The sequence below is a fragment of the Pipistrellus hanaki genome, assembly GCF_964339955.1.
Source record: "Pipistrellus hanaki genome assembly, chromosome: 2".
In the NCBI taxonomy this organism is placed as follows: Eukaryota; Metazoa; Chordata; class Mammalia; order Chiroptera; family Vespertilionidae; genus Pipistrellus; species Pipistrellus hanaki.
Window position 1 is genome coordinate 61,709,423 of NC_140504.1, and position 19,042 is coordinate 61,728,464.

The 19,042-nt window shown below is 39.1% G+C and overlaps 1 pseudogene across 1 annotated transcript; it reads right to left on the bottom strand.

The window, feature by feature from the left end:
• Positions 1 to 7,431: 7,431 nt before the first annotated feature.
• Positions 7,432 to 7,781, bottom strand: LOC311617541 (non-histone chromosomal protein HMG-17-like; annotated as a pseudogene). The gene has a single exon. The product of its transcript is annotated as a non-histone chromosomal protein HMG-17-like (transcript).
• Positions 7,782 to 19,042: the final 11,261 nt, after the last annotated feature.

A 19,042-nucleotide genomic window follows, 5' to 3' on the forward strand; every position in this document is an offset into this window, starting at 1 on the left:
AAGGGCTGGCGACAAAAGTGGTTGAAGCGGCATCTGGTTTCCAGGGAAGAGGCAGTTTATACTTTCGCCCTCTCTTTAGCTGCAGGAAATGTCACTACATTTTCGAGATTTCTTACAGAATAAAAGCAAAAACAGTTTTGCAACAGGTGTTTACAGAGTTGTTTCATGGAAGCCACATAAGGATAACTTATTTAAGTTGATTCTCAAAGCAATTCAAACGCATCAGCGCGGAAATGGGAGATACATGTATTATGATGAATAATTTAAAAATATTCCTGCTGAAAAGTCTATAGTTCTCTAGAAACATCAGCACCAAACAGCAGAACAATCTTAACGCAAGCCTCTTGAGCGATTCCCCAGGTTGTTAAGTGACTAATCAGGGCACTTCTTGAATGAATGTCATACAAAAATTAATGAACAAGACCAATGACTACAGTAGTCTGACCTGCTGCTGGCTGCCTTATTTTTAATCTTTAAATTAGGCTTTTAGGCTTCCCTTCTTCCCCTAATATCCCCATGATAAAACACTTTATTGTAAACATTCAGCTATTTTGGATATATTTATTATTGTGTGTGTGTGTGTGTGTGTGTGTGTTTTAACTCGAATACTGTTCCAAATCCTCCCCCTGAACTTTCAATAGTATATTTAGAAGTCTTTCTATATCAGTACTAAATAGTATTATATATCCTCACCTACATGATTGTTTTTAATAGGGGCATATAATTTTATTTATTTCCCCATAGTTTGGTTGATCTCTAATTAGATTTTGTTATTAAAAACAATGCTACAGTGAACACTCATAAATAAATTATCTTTACCCAGTTGTAAGAGTGGACTAAATTCCTTAAAGAGGACTTGACGGTATTGGATATGTGCATGTATATTTTTAATATCTCTATTGAAAAATATCCTCTGAAGGAATTGTTCCAAATTACCCCCTAATAATTCATGACCAGTGTGGCTCAGTTGGTTGGGCATCATCCCATGCACCAAAAAGTTGCCGGTTCAATTCCTGGCACATAGCGGGGTTTCAGGCTCAATTCAAAGTTTGAGGAGTCAAACAGATAATACATTGGAAATAAATACAACAAGGAAAACCACCTAATTTATTTAATCATCCCATTTCCCCCCTTCACTCTATTTTTTCAAGTATCTATGTAAATAAACTCTGGGTGTTAGGGCTGTGACTCAGAATAGGATGTAAGTACTAGTGGGGAAAGGGAGTGTGGATTAGACATCCAAGCAGCTCCTCAGACATGCAGATTATGCAAACATAACGATGGGGTTGGCACTCCTCCCAGAGCACTGCGGAAAACCCACCCTTGGTCCGGTGCCTCAGCAGGGAGGACAGGATGTGCTTTGCTACACTGGTGGCCAGGGGAGGTCAATACATTTAATATATGACTTGAGAAGATACTTTACACGAATTCTTCAGAATCAGAATCAACTTTTAATGCTAAAATCTGGCTGACCTAAATGCCATCGTTACACTGTCATGCTCATCTAATGAGAATAGAAGGAACAGAGGTAGAACAGTGGTGGGGTCTTAGGACATGATCACCTCAGTTGTTCCTTTAATAATGTCTTGCCTCCATAATGAATGGTCACTGTGTCCAGAGTGATCTCAATATACATCCAAGTCCTATAAATATCAAGTTTATGGAATCCGTGTATGACATGAAAGCAAATGTAGGCCTAGATAGGTAAGCAGGATCAGGGACATCAGAGTCAGCAAGCATAGCACGAACAGAAGAACTCTCATACTATGCTAGAAATGCTCTGACAGAAACAAGATTCTAGGAAAAGTTACTTCTAGATGCAGAGAGGTAATGGATTAGATCTCATACTTTTCTGCTTCTTTTAACAGCAGTTATTAACATTTATTGAATGCCAGCTATGCCAGAATTAATGTAGGTGCCAGGAATAAAATATGAGAAAATCATGGTCACAATCTAATTCCCAAACTCTTGTATTGGGAAGAAAATATTAGGAGAAAGAAAGAAGGGAGAGGCATTTTATGAATGAGAATAGAATGGAAAAACTTTCCACATATAACTTAAATTGCTTGAATCTTAATAACTACTGTCAGGATAAATGCTTTAAATTTGAAATACATTTAATTCTGTTTTTTTTTTTCTTTTAAAGGATTTACATTAGATATCGCCTAATATGTTGACACAAATTTATGGAACACACATGCAACATGATATATGACTTGCCCATGTAATTTCTAATTAGGATATAAATTGTTATTCTTAAAATTTATTATTTTACCATCATTCAAGAAACAACAGACATATATGTTCTTTTTAAATTTTTATTTATTGACTTTTAAATTTATTTTTAATCCTCACCCAAGGATATGTTTTTATTGATTTAGAGAGAAAAAGAAAAAGAGAGAGAGAGAGAGAGAGAGAGAGAGAGAGAGAAAGAAAGAGAGACAGAGAGAGATGTCAATTGGTTGCTTCTCACATGCTGTCCCTCCCACTGTCAGGGATCAAACCCACAACCTGGATATATGCCCTGACCAGGATTTGAACTCTCAACCCTTAGGTGCATAGAACAATCAGTTGGTTAGGTGCTCAACCAACTGATCTACAAAGACTATTTATTGATTTTTGAGAGAGAAAGAGAGAGAGAACCATCAAGTTGTTGTTCCACTTCATTGGCTGATTCTTGTGTGTGTCTAATAGGGGATCAAATCCACAATGTTGATGTATCAGGACAATCATCTAACCAACTGAGCTATCTAGCTAGGGCCAGATATATATTTTTTGTGATCTTCTTCTTTGGGAGCTTATTAAGTAATTTAGTTTTACTATATGTTATATTTACTATATGTACCTTTCAAAAATATTTCTAGCCCTGGCCAGGTAGCTCCGTTGGTTGGAGTGTCATCTCATACACCAAAAGGTTGCAAGTTTGATTCCCCCGTCAGAGCACATAACTAGGTTTCGAGTTCAATCCCTAGTTGTGGTGCGTAGGGGAGGCAACCAACTGATGTTTCTCCCTCTTCCTTCCTTTCTCTCTAAAATCAATTTAAAAAAATATTCTCAGGTGAGAATTAAAAAAAAAAGAAGAAGAAAAATTGTTAACTTCAGAGAGGTTTTTTTCTAAGCTTTCTTTTAAGGTTGAGCCTGATGTACTAACAGATTTCTCTAACAAGATCTGGAGATTAAATATCAGACAGTGCTTATGTGTAGGAGGTGAGTTCTTAGAATGATTTGGGTTTGGAGGAGGAGGAGTGTAGTGCTTCACTTCCCTCAAGGTTATTTTTCTCACTAGAGAGAAAAACAATTGTTTTATGTAGCCATGTTTTATCATTTATAACTGTGTATTTGATCTCTCTAATCTATTAAAATCTGTTAGAACATTTTTCAACTTGTATTTTTATTCAGGTATTGTTGTTTTTTTTGTAGGAAAAAAGCATGGATTTTGCTGTTCTCAGTGATAACATTTTTTAACATTTTAATTATTATTACCCATTAGGCAAGGTTATTTATTTATTTTTGTTAATCCTCACCCGAGGATATTTTTCCATTAATTTTTAGAAAGAGTGGAAGGGAGAGGGAGAGACAGAGAGGAAACATTGTTGTTAGAGGGACACATCAATTGTGCCTCCCACAGGCGCCTGCAACTGAGGTACATGCCCTTGACCGAAATCGAACCCACTACCCTTCAATCTGCAGGCTGACGCTCTATCCACTGGGTCAAACTGGCTAGGGCTAGGCCAAGTTATTTTGATGGGCAAGTTTACTCTGTAGTATGCCTCTAATTCATATCTTTACTAGAGGCCCAGTTCACAAATTCTTGCACAGTTGGGGTCCCTTGGCCTGGCTGGCGATTGGGGCTGCTCAGAGCCACTGATGGGAGGTTGGCCAGCTGCAGAAATTTGGCTGTGGGAGTGCAGACCCCAGGGGGAAGCTCCTGCATTGAATGTTTGCCCTCTGGTGGTCAGTGTGGGGCATAGTGACCAGTCGACCAATTGTTTGGTCATTTGGTTGCTTAGGCTTTTATATATGTATACTAAAGGCCCAGTGCATGAAACTCATTCACGGGGGTATGTCCTCAGCCCAGCCTGAACTTCTCCAATCTGGGACCCCTCGAGGGATGTCTGAATGCCCTATCCCATCTGGCGGTCGGACATCTCTCTCACAATCCAGAACTGTTGTCTCCCAACTGTTTGCCTGACTGCCTTCCTGATTGCCCCTAACCGCTTCTGCCTGCCAGCCTGATCACCCCCTAACCACTCCTCTGCCAGCCTGATTGATAGCTAACTGCTCCCCCTGCCAGCCTGATTGCCCCTATCTGCCCTCCCCTGCAGGCCTGGCACCCCCCAACTGCCCTCCCCTGCCAGCCTGGTCACCCCTAACTGCCCTCCCCTGCAGGCCTGGCCCCTCCCAACTGCCCTCCCCTGCTGGCCATCTTGTGGTGGCCATCTTGTGTCCACATGAGGGCAGCCATCTTTGACAACATGGGGGCAACCATTTTGTGTGTTGGAGTGATAATCAATTTGCATATTACTCTTTTATTAGATAGGATATATATTGCCTTATTGGCAGTGAATGGTGTGCTTTCTGGGCATACTGAGTGGATGAGATGGCATTCCAGAGGCAGATGTGTTGAGACTGTTTAATTTTCTCACAGGCAGATTGTATCAGGGGTTCCTAAGACAACTCCCCAAATTTGGTAATACACTATGAGTACTCACAGGTCTCGGCATATGATCATGCTCATGGCCATTTATCATAGTGAAAGGATATATACAAAGCAAAATTAGTAAAGGGAAAGGCACTCAAGGTGCAGTGTGGAGAAAACCAGCCCCAACCTTCTATGAGCCTTCTCCCAGTGGAGGCGCACAGGATGCACTTAATTCTGCCAGCAACAAGCTATACCAGGTGAGAAATGTCTACCAGGAACTTTGGCCTGAGCCTAGGCCTCTAGGGTTTTGACTGTGGGCTGGCCATGTAAGCACATGGTGCCTGTGTGATGGGCTCTAGTCACTGAAATTCCAGACTCTCAGAAGGAGAGCAGGTATACAGCATAAGCCACATTACTTGTGCAAACAGAATAGATAAGGTGATCAATGTTGTCATTTAGGGCAAGTTTTCTAATCAAGGTCTCAGATGCTGGCCAATGGTCACTCTTATAAGCAAGCCTTTTTAAGTACAGCAGTTGCAGGCCTGCTAGGTTAACTCTTTTCGGCATGTAAGTAAAATAATTTTTTAAATGAAAAGGTTTTCATTTGTATTTATTATGAGACTAGAGGCCCGGTGCACAAAATTTGTGCACAGGGGTGTGTGTCCCTCAGCTCAGCCTGCACCCTCTCCAAACTGGGACCCCTCTAAGAATGTCTGACTGCCTGTTTAGGCCTGATCCTAGTTAGCCACCCCTCTTACAATCCAGAACTGCTGACTCCCAACTGCTCGCCTGCCTGCCTGCCTTCCTGATTGCCCCTAACTGCTTCTGCCTGCCCAGCCTGATCACCCCCTAACCACTCCCCTGCCAGCCTGACTGATGCCTAACTGCTCTGCTGCCAGCCTGATTTCCCCTAACTGCCCTTCCTTTGAAGGCCTTGTCACCCCTAACTGCCCTCCCCTTCAGGTCTGGTACCTCCCAACTCTCTCCCTGCAGACCTCGGTCCCCCACAACTTCCCTTCCCTGCAGGCTTGGTAGCCCCCAACTTTCCTCCTCTGCCGGCCTGGTCACCCCTAACTTCCCTTCTCTGTAAGCTTGATCGCCCCCAACTGCCCTCCCTTGCAGGCCTGGTCCCCCTCAACTGCCCTCCCCTCCTGGCCTGATTGCCCACAACTGCCCACCCCCCCCTGCTGGTCATCTTGTGGTGGTCATCTTATGTCCACATGGGGGCAGCCATCTTGTGTGTTAGAGTGATGGTCAATTTTCATATTACTCTTTATTACTCTCTTATTAGATAGGATTGTATACTTGCAGGAAAGTTATATTCCAGGTTCTGCTCTAATTACAAATGATTTCTGTGGAGATTTTTGAGAAAAGTAGGATAAACCTGGTTTAGTCATGTTAATGGAAAATGGCAAAACTAGGATTCTTTAGAAATTAAAATTTTTGGGTTAATAAAACTATTTAATTTTCAAGTGTACAATTCTATGATACATCATCTGTATATTGCATTATGTGTTTAGCACCCAAAGTCAAATCTCTTTCTGTCACCATATTTTTGAAACCTTTACCCTATGTTATCCCCTTATACCATGTCCCTCTGGTCACCACCATACTGTTGTATGTGTCTATAAATTTCAGTTTTACATCCTACATATTAGTGAAATCATATGGTTCTTAGCTTTTTATGACTTATTTAGTTTAGCATAATATTCTCAAGGGCCACCCTGTTGTCCCAAAAGGCAGTAATTCATCTTTTTATGTCTGAGTAGCATTCCATTGCTTATACGTACCACATCTTCTTTATCCAGCCCGCTATCTCAGGGCATGTCCAAGAAGGTTATAATGAAAGCTGCTACATCAGCTCCCTATAATGGAGTGCAGGGTCTCTAGAGGGCAATTCAATAAATGTTAGTGATTGAATGGGTAGGAACGGCAGATCCTCGGTTGACTGGGTGAGCCCTGGCATATTTAGCTGGAGTTGAGTGGAGCTAAGTATTGGAACATTCCCACCAACCTCTTTACTCACCCTCCTCCATAGGCTGGACAATAAATTACAGGATATATTTTTTGTGGCTACTTTTAGAAAGGAGTAATGCCTGAGGTAGTGCACTGGGTAGTTTATCTGATAGGCAGGATCTCATGGGTGCAGGGCATAGAAGGAGTAGTTGAGCCTGGAGTGTAATGCCAGATGGTCTTCATGCTGTGATGTACCCCTCTACTTCCTCAACCAATATAAGCTAGGGCCTAAACGTTCACTCTTCTCCCTGCTATTCATTATTTGCCGAGGTAACTAATTGATTTTATCATGATAATAGGTCACAAGTGCTTATAAGTACAGAAGCATTAAAAAAAAAAAGATACAAACAAACAAACAAAAAATCATGAGTAATCAGAGTGAATGGATGTAGTGGACAAAGAATCCTTTATAATAAAAGGGTAATATGCAAATTGACCCTAATGGTGGAACGACTGAGAATGACTATTCGCTATGACGTGCACTAACCACCAGGGGGCAACATTTAGTGCAGGAGCTGTGCACAGTAGCAGTGGCAGGAGCCTCTCCCTCCTCCATGGCAGCGCTAAGGATGTTTGAAGGCTCAGGCCCGCTCCCCCAGGGACTAAGCCGGCAAGTGGACATCCCCCAAGGGCTCCCGGACTTGTTTTTTCCCCATGCCAATTCAGCTTTGGAAACATTCTATTAGTCATATATGTCCTTCTACAAAAAACAACACTGAAATGTTCTGTGCACCAAGAACATAGCTTAAAAAAAGTAAAACAAAATTCTGCATTTTTATAAAACTTGATAAAAATGGTATTTCAAGCTGTACAGTCTCCAGACATATATAGTTATCAAAAATGCACACACTTCACTCGGCATCTCCAGCACCTTCAGCTTTCTGTGCCTGGTCTGTTTGGGCGTCTCCGTTTTCTGCAGGGTTGTTCCCATCCTTGCCAGCATCAGCTTTCCCTTTTCCCTCTTGGGTACCTTCTCTCCCTTCTTTGCAGGGGCCTTTTTAGGCTTGGGCTCTGGCTTCGGAGGAGCAGGTTTAGTAGAAACCATGGCAGATTTTCTCTCTGGTTCCTCCTTCACCTTGGCTTTATTTCCTTTAACATCCCCTTCAACCTTTCTCCTGGCCATGAGGAGGAAGGTCACCATGGCCGATCACAGGTGCTGGATGCAGGGATGCAGAGGCGCAAGGGCTGCGGTCATCCTGCCGTTGTTCCTGCCTCTTGTTCACTCTGTTCCAGGTGACTGATATCTCAATAGATGGCATAATACTGTTTTCTAAAATGACATCCCATAAACACCTTGTTATTCTGCAGAAAACTGTATAGAGATAAATACATTAAAATAACTTCAATGGAGCCCTAACCGGTTTGGCTCAATGAATAGAGTGTCGGCCTGCAGACTAAGGGTCCCAGATTTGATTCTGGTCAAGGGCATATACCTTGGTTGGCACATCCTTAGTGGGGAGTGTGTGGGATACAGTTGATTGATGTTTCTCTCTCATCGATGTTTCTAACTCTCTATCCTTCTCCCTTCCTCTCTGTAAAAAATCAATAAAATATATTTTAAAAAATAACTTCAATGGAAATTTAAAATAAAAAAATATTTCTATTGCAGTAAAAGAAAGATGTAGGTGGCATGAACATTTCAACAAAAGGAGCTTCTCTGTGGTTATTCAATTTGTCAGTCTTAAGTTATTTTTTTTTTTACCCTTAAACAACTTAGTCCTTCTAATAATAAAATACATGTACATTTACTTTATGTGCTAATGACTAAATCTATTGTCATGGATTTTGTGAGCAATTATGTTTAAAACATACTTATTTAGACTTTGTGGTCAATATGGTGAGCGTTAATGCCAAAATTATTTTTGAATTAGGTTCTTCATTGTGTTTAAAATATTAATTACACGTATGACAAGCCAAAGTAGCCTTGTAGAAAGTGCTGTTGCTAACTATAAAATATAACTGGCAACAAGATAGGCTTTTTTCTTCTTTTTAATGTGTGGCTTTTACTGGAAGAAAGTATAAAAATGGCAGAATTTATAAACTAGGATTAAGTTGTCAAGATTTTCTTTGTTAATGGAAATAAAAGAAACATGGTCACTACTGAATCTACTATACTATTCTAAACTTAAGATTCATTTCTTAATGCTTGGGATTTTGATGTCTCAAAACCAAACCAATGGGAGTGCTGTATTTGCATCAGGAAAGCTAAAAATACTTAATCTGCATTTTATGGTATAAATTTTACTCTGCTTAAATTCATAAACAGAGAAGCCCTGAACCATATTTTATTTATACAATCCTATTGAAGAATATGATTTTTTAAATTTTTTTTATTTTAGAAAGTCTGTATCTTTCATCTCCATCAAAGCTGTATAAATCTTTTTAGATTGCAATTTTCCCAAACAAAACACCATTTTCAATTGTGGTGAATATTGTTACCTGTGAAGTTATGTATTTCCTATACCTAAATACTTATTGATGCCCTAACTGGTTTGGACTTAGTAGATAGAATGTCCGCTCAGGAACTGAAGGGTGCCAGGTTTGATTCCAGTCAAGGGCATGTACCTTGGTTGTGGGCACATCCCCAGTTGGGGGTGTGAAGAAGGCAGCTGATCGATGTTTCTAACTCTCTATCCCTCTCCCTTCCTCTTTATAAAAATATCAATAAAATATATATTGAAATACTTATTAATCACACACACGCGTGCACACACACACACACACACACACACGAACTTATGTTCAAATGAAGTCTGTTCCTCTTGATTTAAAAAAAAAAATGGCCTTGAACTTTTCAAGAGGAACAGCAAATAGGAGGAGATAATGGAGAGTCAAGATAATGAGCCAAGACAGGTCATTTATATGGAAAATCCACTGGAAACAGCTTGAGTGAGGCAGAAAGTTGGAGGCTGGGGGTGGGGGGCACAGGGCTTCAGGGAAATATCAGAGCTAACAGTGTGAGCTAGGTTGTTGGAGTCTCAGAAATGGCACCTACATGCTACCTTTGTGGTAGGAATGCTTATCAAAGGACAATGTCCTCTGCCAGCACTTCTGTCTGGGAAAAAGCTGCCCCTCAGCTCTTGACCTGATACCACACAATTCAGTTTCTCCCCATATGTGTCTGGTGCCTTTCAAGCTGCTATGCCAGCGCTGGAGCTCAGAGGAAGGGGGTGAAAGTAAGTCCTTAAGTGGGCCCTTACAAGGATCTGCCTGGGGCTCCAGACACCCTCCATACCTCAGCCTCAAAGACTGCTGGTTTTTGCAGCAAGAAATTATGGGGACTTCTCTTCCTGGCACTGAAACCCTGGGCTGGAGGATCCCTTGGGGCTGGGAGCCCTTGCTCCTCAGAGGAACATCTACAGCTGAGATATTCCTTCCAATTTTTATCTGCCACAAGTGGGTGTGGGACCAGCCTGTTTTCCTATCAGTCTCTATGTGTCCTCTTCTTTATATCCTTAGTTATAGGACTTCCATTCAGCCAGATTACAGGCAGTTCTGAATGATGGTTGTCCTGTAATTTAAGTTGTAATTTTGATGTGGTTGTGGAAGGAGGTGAGTACTGCGTTTACCTACACTATTATCTTGACCAGGAGTACTTTTAATGACGGTAATAGACAAGGATAAGTAAACAATCTTATAAAGTATAGTAAATAGATAACTGGAAATAAGATGGCTAAAATAAAGCCTACTATCATAGCAACACAATAAGTGTAAATAGTTTAAACCAACAAATGACAGGTTTCTTATATTGATAAGAAACAAAAGCAAGGTTCAAATCCAGCAGATAATTCTATATGCTGTCTTTGAGACAAAGTTTAAAACAAAAATATGTAACTCTTTAACTTCTTCTTACAAACTATTTATTGGAAACAAGGAGGAGCAGGTTTAGTAGTAATATAAATATTATCTACTAAATATCTGGGAATAAATATTCAGAATGCAAGGAACTTTCATAAATTACCTAAAAATATAATTAACCCAAGTAGAAAGAGAAAAGGCTAGGCAAAGTATATGGATAGTCAATCTACTGAGGGAGAAATGGAATTTTGTAGAAAAAAAAAGAAAAGGACTATGGCATAATTATATAATGACTTATGAATTACATATGACTCTTCCAAATCAGATGCCTTCTCAAGAGAACACCCACAATTATGTAATAGTAATTACATTTGGCCACCTTTAATATTTTGCCAACATTTGGTCTTATATAATCCTAGATTTGCATAAAACATCTTTTTTGTTGTTGTTTTTGTTTTGAAGTTATATTTGTTAAGGTAAGAGGATAGAAAGTGTTTTACTTTGTTGTCTTGTTAATGTTATCATATTTAGATATATTCCATCTACACTCTCACCTCGGCCCCACAAATATAAAAGGGCAGCCTGATAAAGGTGGGAGGAGAATGAAAGAACATCACAGCAGGCCTTTGTACATACTTGGAAGACTCTGCAAGTACAGCAATGATTAAATGGTGTATTAATTTCCTATTGCTGTTGTAACAAAGTAATGCAAACTTCATGCCTTTATAGCTACACAAATTTACTACCTTAGAGTCCCGGAGGTCAGAAATCAAGGTGTTGGCAAAGCTGTGTTCCTTGTGGAAGCTCTGGAGGAGAAATGTCTTCTTGGCCATTTCCCGTGTCTGGAGGCAGACTGCTCCCTTGGTTCATGGCCCCTTCCTTTATCTTCAAAGCCAGAGGTGCAGCATCTTCCAGCTCTCTCTCTGACTCTGACTCTCTTCCCTCCCTCTTTCCTTTATAAGGACCCTTTTGATTATACTGGGCCCACTCAGATACTCCAAAATCATCTCCCCATTTCAAGCTCACTGACTTAGTCACACTTGTCAGTCCCTTTTGCCATGTAAAGTAACATAGCCACATGTTCTAAGGATTAGGATAGGGACATTTTTGGTGGGGGACATCATTCTGTCTATCAACTGGAGTGTGGGTGTGGAAAGGCAGGTAGAAAGCAGAGCACTTAGAAAAAGATGTTCACTTAAAAAAATATCATTTTGTGCTACCGTTTAAACTGTTTTTGCCAAGAAGATATTACTTTTCTAATAGCTATTTACAAATATATTTTGATCCCTTGGTCATTTTTAAATGTTATTTTTTTGAAGGCGAATTTTACATCATGCATCTCTTTGCCTTGTAGAAATATTATTTTGATAGCCTTTTTAAAGTAATTTGTTTAAAAAATCATATTTAATAGAGGTAAAAATAGGTATATGTAAAACATAATTGAGTTACTGAATATTTGTGCCTGAATAAAGGGAAATCTTTTGGAAGTATAACAGTGGAATAAAAGAATGCAAATAAGGCAAAACAAAACAAAAACAAAAACAAACCCAAACAAAACTTGGGAAATATTTCATCATGTCTCTTCCAAAAAGCTAGTTCCAATCTGGGCCTTGAATCTTATTAATACTGTTATCCCAGGGGCCCAGGAATTAAGTTGTTATTTGTTTCCTAATAACAAATATTAGGACCTAAGGCAAATATTAGGTTAAATACCTGTTGAAATATTCCTATGAGAACTTAACTCTTATTGGCCAGTAGTAATAGTTTTTTTAAAAAAATCTCTTTTCTCGATCCTCTTGTATCAGCAAACCAAATTTTAGCAGTCATAAAATACATCACTTTTAAAAAAATCTTTATTGACTAAGGTGTTACATATGTGTCCTTAGTCCCCCATTACCCTCCATCCCCCCTACTCATGCCCTCACCCCCCTGTTGTCTGTGTGCATGCATACAAGTCCTTTGGTTGCTCTCTCCCTTTTACCCCCCCACCCCACCACCTTCCCTCTGAGATTTGATGTCTGATAGATGTTTCTCTGTCTCTAGATCTGTTTTTGTTCATCAGTTTAGCAGCACAATTCACCATAGCTAAGATTTGGAAACAGCCTAAGTGACCATTAGCAGATGAGTGGATTAGAAAACTGTGGTACTTCTACACAATGGAATACTACTCTGTAGTAAAAAAAAAGGAATTCTTACCATTTGCAAGAGCATGGATGGAACTGGAGAGCATTATGCTAAGCTAAATAAGCCAATTGGAAAAAGATAACATACATAACTTTAAAACAGAAATTATTTAATACATATCCAATAGACAAAGATAAAAGCAGCCTACTCTGCACATAGCTGCCCACACCTCTGCTCCCAGAAGTAGGTCCCCAAAATTCTAGTGGTCCTCCCTTTGGGTGGAGGTGCCCTTATAGTGATTTACCTTTTGTTTGCTTGAGGATTTCTTTCATATTTATTTATTTAGATCTTTATTTTTGGAAGTATTACATATGTCCCTTTTCCCCCCATTGACCTCTCCCACCCCACCTCTACCCCCCACCTCCGGCTTTCACCACCCTATTGTCTGTGTCTATGGGTTATGCTAATGATCCCACTTCTAGGAACATATTCCAAGAAATCAGAAACACTCATCAGAAAGAATATGTGCACTCCTATGTTCACAGAAGTGCAATTTACAATAGCTGAGATTTGGAAATAGCCTAAGTGCCCATCAACAGACGAGTGGATTAAGAAACTGTGGCATATCTTATACAGTGGAATACTACTTGGCTGTAAAAAAGAAAGAAGTCTTACCATTTGCAACAGCATGGATGGACCTGGAGAGCATTATGCTAAGGGAGATAAGACAGAGAAAATTAAGTATCACGTGATCTCACTCATATATGGAATCTAATGAACAACATAAACTGATGCGTAAAAACAGACCAGAGACACAGAAGCATTGAACAGACTGATAGTGATTAACTGTTGAAGATAGAGGCATGGCTGCTCGAATTCCCACTGCCCTTGGTTCTGGGGTTCTCCTGCTGAAGAACTGGGGTTTTACACCAACTTGTGGTGCAAGCCCATTTCTGGTTCATTCTTACCACGGTTGCTGCATTGCCGGCAGGAACTCAGTCATAACTGTTTTTTCCTTCTTTAGGACAAATTTGTTAGAAGGGGAGCACCACTTCTTATAGTTTTGATTGCTTTATCGTATTCAGCCAAGTAAAATATAGAAACACTAAATCAAGAAAAAGAGATCTTATCTACTTCCTTTTCTCGATACAGAGCATTGATCATGCAAACATTTTCAACAGTCTTATAACCCTTTTTCTTTTCCAAAGGTGAAATAATCATAACAGTATTCTTTTAAAAATCCCCCTAGACACACTTTCAAATTATATGAAACCACTGCAAAATCATTATGAGCATATTAAAAAAAGTAAACAGAATTAAAGCATATAAGGAAGAAAGATCGCTAATAGGAAAATAGTCACAAAAACACACTTTAGATAGATATTAATGCAGCATAAACTACCTTAAGAAAAACTATATTAATGTAAGACTTCTAACTTTTAAAGTTCTTAAATTCAATGTATAGAATATCTGAACTTTTATGTGGCATTAACATAATCAGTGTTATAAGTGGCCAAAATAAACAAGGGTTTCAATAGAACAGATGGAAGAAAGCTGTTATAAAAGGGAGCAGCTACCAAATGCAAGGTTTCTTCAGCTTCTAGTATCTGTTTATCTTTTTGCTGCTTCCCACAAATTAAATGACATAGTGCTTTATTTAAACCCATGCTTTGAAATAATAACTTTTATTTTATTTTTTTATCCCTAACCCAATTACTGAAATGATCAAGTTTAGGAAGTATTTTAAAGGAGGAACCAAAAAGACTTTTTGATGGATTGTGAGTGAAGAGAAAAAGTAAAGAATCAAAGGATGGGACTTCTATATCAGATAGACATTTAGAACAACTCTCCCAGACAAGTAGAAAAGCTAAAACAAACAAACAAACAAATATAATAAAAGCCTAAGTGATCTTTATAGTGGAATGACCAGAATGACCAGTCGCTATGATGCACACTGACTACAGGGGACAGATGCTCAATGCAGGAGCTGCCCCTGGTGGTCAGTGAGCTTCCACAGGGGCAGTACAGCTCAGCCAGAAGTTGGGCTTATAGCTGGCGAGAGCAGCGAGCCTAGCGGTAAGGAGCAACAAGCAGGAGCGTGGTAAGGAGCGAGGGGTCCTGGACTGCAAGAAGGTGCAGGCTGGGATAAGGGCCCCACCCCAGGACCTGGTCTCTCCACCCCCTCTCCCCACAAGTGCAGAACTTCTGTGCACCCGACCTCTATTAAATAAATATAATCTGCTAGAAAGTATCAGGAAATTCTCAAGATAATGAAGAATTAACTGGTCTCAAATTATTTCTATTATTTGAAAAAACAAAACACAATGCCTAGGACAAGAGAAAAGCAGACTTCACAGAAAAAAATGATGGAAACAATAGATGATAGAGATTTACCCACAGCCACTTTAAATATTAGAATTAGAGACTTTATTTATTTTAAAATCCTTTATTGTTGAAAATATTATATATGTCTCCTTTTGGAATTAGAGACTTTATTCTTTTTATGTTAAAGAAGACAAAAGACAAAGGGAAATGTTTTTGATGGAAGGATAGAAATTATAAAAATGACATCAGATTTGAAAAAAGAATCAAATAGATAATCAAATAGAACAAACACAAGATATATAGTAACCAGAAATAGGTGGCAGAACTGAAATTTGAACCCAGGAAGTTCAACTTTAGGGGCCATAGCTTTAACAGCTACTTTCAAAACTAGGAAAAAATTATGACATTCTTAAAATTTCAAATTTAACTAGAGTTCAACCAATGTAAACTACTGTCTAGTTATTTATTAAAAACATAAACATCTTATAAAAGACACCATGGTCAAATATATAATCTGGGAACAGAATTTTTAAGCAACTGATATAATAAAACCATAATAAAATGTACACTGAATATTGAATGAAATTGCAGACAGATAATTTCTATGACTGACATTATTTTCATGTTTCATATTCTTTTACTAGAAAGTTGCACAAAAACCATTTTATTAGTTTAATATTGTCTGAAACATTTAAGGTGATTCCATTTGGCATTTTTTTTTTTAATTCCTTTTGGAGATCAGATAATATCTGTCTCTTTTCAGAATACTTTGCCTGAATGCTAGTTTCTAGCCAAGGTACATGACTTGGCTTTTTTTATTCTTTTCAATTCCTTTCTGTATTTTTTTGGACTTCTCCTTTCCAGTTCTCACTCAGAGATGAAAATAATATGACTACCTCTAAAGTTTTTTTTTCCGTGTGTGTGTGTGTGTGTGTGTGTGAGAGAGAGAGAGAGAGAGAGAGAGAGAGAGAGAGAGAGAGAGAGAATTGCCATTTATTACTGAAGATTCTAAATCACTACCAAAGATTCATGGGTTTGGGGCATGTCTATAAAAGTAATGAAGAGGCCCAAACATAAGTTGGAGGAAGAGGAAATGGAGAAATGGGTGGTGGGACTCCCAGTTGCTCTTCCCTTTCTTCTTCTTCTTCTTTTTTTTTCTTCCTCACCTGAGGTCACATTTATAGAGAGGAAGGGAGGGGGGGGGGAGAGAGAGAGAGAGAGAGAGAGAGAGAGAGAGAGAGAGAGAGAGAGAGAGAGAGACCAGAGAGAGAGAGAGAGAGAGAGAGAGAGAGAGAGAGAGACATTGACATGAGAGAGAATCATCAATCAGTTGCCTTATATATGTGCTCCAACTAGGGATTGAATCTGCAACCCAGGAATCAAATTTCCAACCTTTCAGTGCATAGGACAATGCTCAACTAACTGAGCCACTCTGGCCAGGCTGTCCTTCCCCTTTCTAATTCCTCAGGAAGAAGGTTCTTCTCTGGCCAGCATGCCTACCCCTCTCCCATGTCCAGTTTCTCTTTGGTGGGGTAGGAGGATGTTGGAAGAGGATGTAGTGTGAGTGGGCCCCAGGAGGGGGATGGGTTCTGGAGTGGAAGCAAGGGTTTCCAAGTTATCATGCATCTTAAACAAAGTTAAATCTTCAACAAGATTTCTAATGATTAATTTGAATGAAAGATAATTGGTTGACTGGGATACCACTGTACCAGTACTCGAGACCAGAATTAGAGTGGCTCATTTTCCAATGTTTATCCATATTGTGGGGTACCACTTGACTCCCTTCAAGAGGGACTTTTTTCGAGTGTTGATAGTATTGCTGGCAGTTCAGAAAGACTTCTATGGATTGCCTCACCCAAGGTCACGCTCCTTCTCTGAGCTATATTTAATAACTGATAGATTCAGGAGTATTAAGACATGGTCATTTCAGCTCAACAGAGGACATCTCTAAAGGGTAGTTCAAACCCCAGATCTCCCCAGGAGTTAGCTGAGCCTATTGTGGACCTCCTTTATAGTTTGACTTCTCCCTCTGCCCACTCTAGTGTATGTCTCTTTAGTTCTATAAGAAATGATCTAAGGTTACTCCTTAATAACCACCTTTCACACTAAACTCCATTTCAGGGTTTGCTTCAAAGGGTACACAACTTATGACAATCTACTTCAAATTTATCTGAAATGAGGCATTGAATCTATCTTCCATTCATTAATTTACCCATTTATCCACCCACCTGTCTATCTCTTTATTATTTTTATTAAACCATCCTGACATTTCAGAAGATTCGTTACTCTTCGTATTCAATAATATTTCTTCAAGTTATAATATCCACACTATTTATCAGGTAGCCAGATGTTTAACTAGTTTCCAAAAGATATAAATAAATGTGCAATGTTTAGCATATTAGCATACTTAGCGATCAAATTCTCATATTAGCACACTTGGCAGCTGTTATTGAATTTGCTGAATGAGTTTATGAAAACATTAGTTTTGGTTTCACCAAATTATCTGCAGGGGGCAGCAGAGAATGCTCCTAAGGCAAATATAAGGAGAGAAATACAGTTTCTTTATCTTTTTCTCTCTGTCTTCAAAACAAACTATGGAGTTGTAAGAGTGCTCAACTAGAAGAAAGAGTGAGTTAATAGATGAACAGATTTAGGAGGGGTTAGGAGTGTGGAATATGCATCGGAGACAAGACAGTTAAAAAATACTTAATAATGTAATTAGCCACATAACTAAGAAACAAACTTCGGAGTGAGGTTTATTGGACTTGAGTCCTGTTTCCATCACTTAGTAGCTATATGATTGGACAATTTTTCTACAAAGTTGAAATCTTTAAAAATATATTTTTATTGATTTCAGAGAGGAAGGGAGAAAGAGAGATAGAAACATTAATGATGAGAGAGAATAGTTGATCGACTGCCTCCTGCATGCCCTCCTCCTAGGGATCGAGCCCACAACCCAGGCATATGCCCTGACCGAGAGTCAAACCGTGACTTGCTCGTTCTGTGGTCGATGCTCAACCAGTGAGGCACACTGGTCAGGTGGTTTCTTCAACTTTAAAATGGGGACAACAGTTATGTTTACTACACAGATTTGTTGAGAGGATTAAATGAGGCCATATTTATAAAGTGCTTAAAACAGGGCCTGGTGTTAAGCTAAGGGCTTGATTATTTAATATGGATATGACCACTGAGGTCTAAAATTAATATTAGGTAAAATATAAACTGTAGTTAATAATTTCTTTGCCCTGGTTTTACTTTTCATTTGTTATTGCACACATTTTTATTTTTAAGCATCTATTTCTAATTTGTTATTTTTATACAATCTGTGAATTCATACTGACATATATATTTTGTCTAACTTTCAAAGGAGAGTTATGGAGGTGATATGGCATCAACTGTATATTGAAAGTGAAAAATTTCAAGGTAAATATCAATGGTACATTAGAATATAAAAATAGATATATACATTTTTGTGAGGCTTGTTTAAGTTACTCATTAGTACTTTTAGTGATTGTGTAGGAGATCCAGGATCTCAGATATGTCTTCGGAGCATGGGGCTATGAAAACTGTAGACAAGTGAATTGGAGAACAGGAAACTAGGACCTGGCCAGGAGAGCAGCCATTTTTATGCAGTCATTGAATTATATGCCTCCGCGGCAAATCATTAGTTTCATATCTCTAATCGTTGTGCTACGAGGGCAGGGAGGGAAGCAAAATAGAGTGGAGTGTTGTCAAGTGTGAGCTCCTTGAAATTCCTCACATTGTTAGGCATTGTTCTTTCGCCTCTTGGAAAATGTTATTTAGGACTTGGGCAGCAGAAGGACAGGGCAGACTGAGGGACTTGGGACCAGTGTGCAGTAGTGTGTGTGAACATGTATGTATGTGCATGTTCTGGGAGGCTAAGACCAGTCACACGGCTAAGAGAGTTCAACAGAAAGTAAAAATGACAAGTCAAGTAGGTATTGCCCCATTTTTTGCAAAGGCATACCCTCAGAAAATTTAGCTAAGGTATCAGAGGCAGGCAAATACTTGAGTTCTAGGCAGTCAAGACTCAAATTCAGGAGGTGAAAGAACAGGCAATGGAGAACAAGAAGCCAGGAATAAGTGGTTATTAGTGTCCGAGCAGTAAGGATTCAA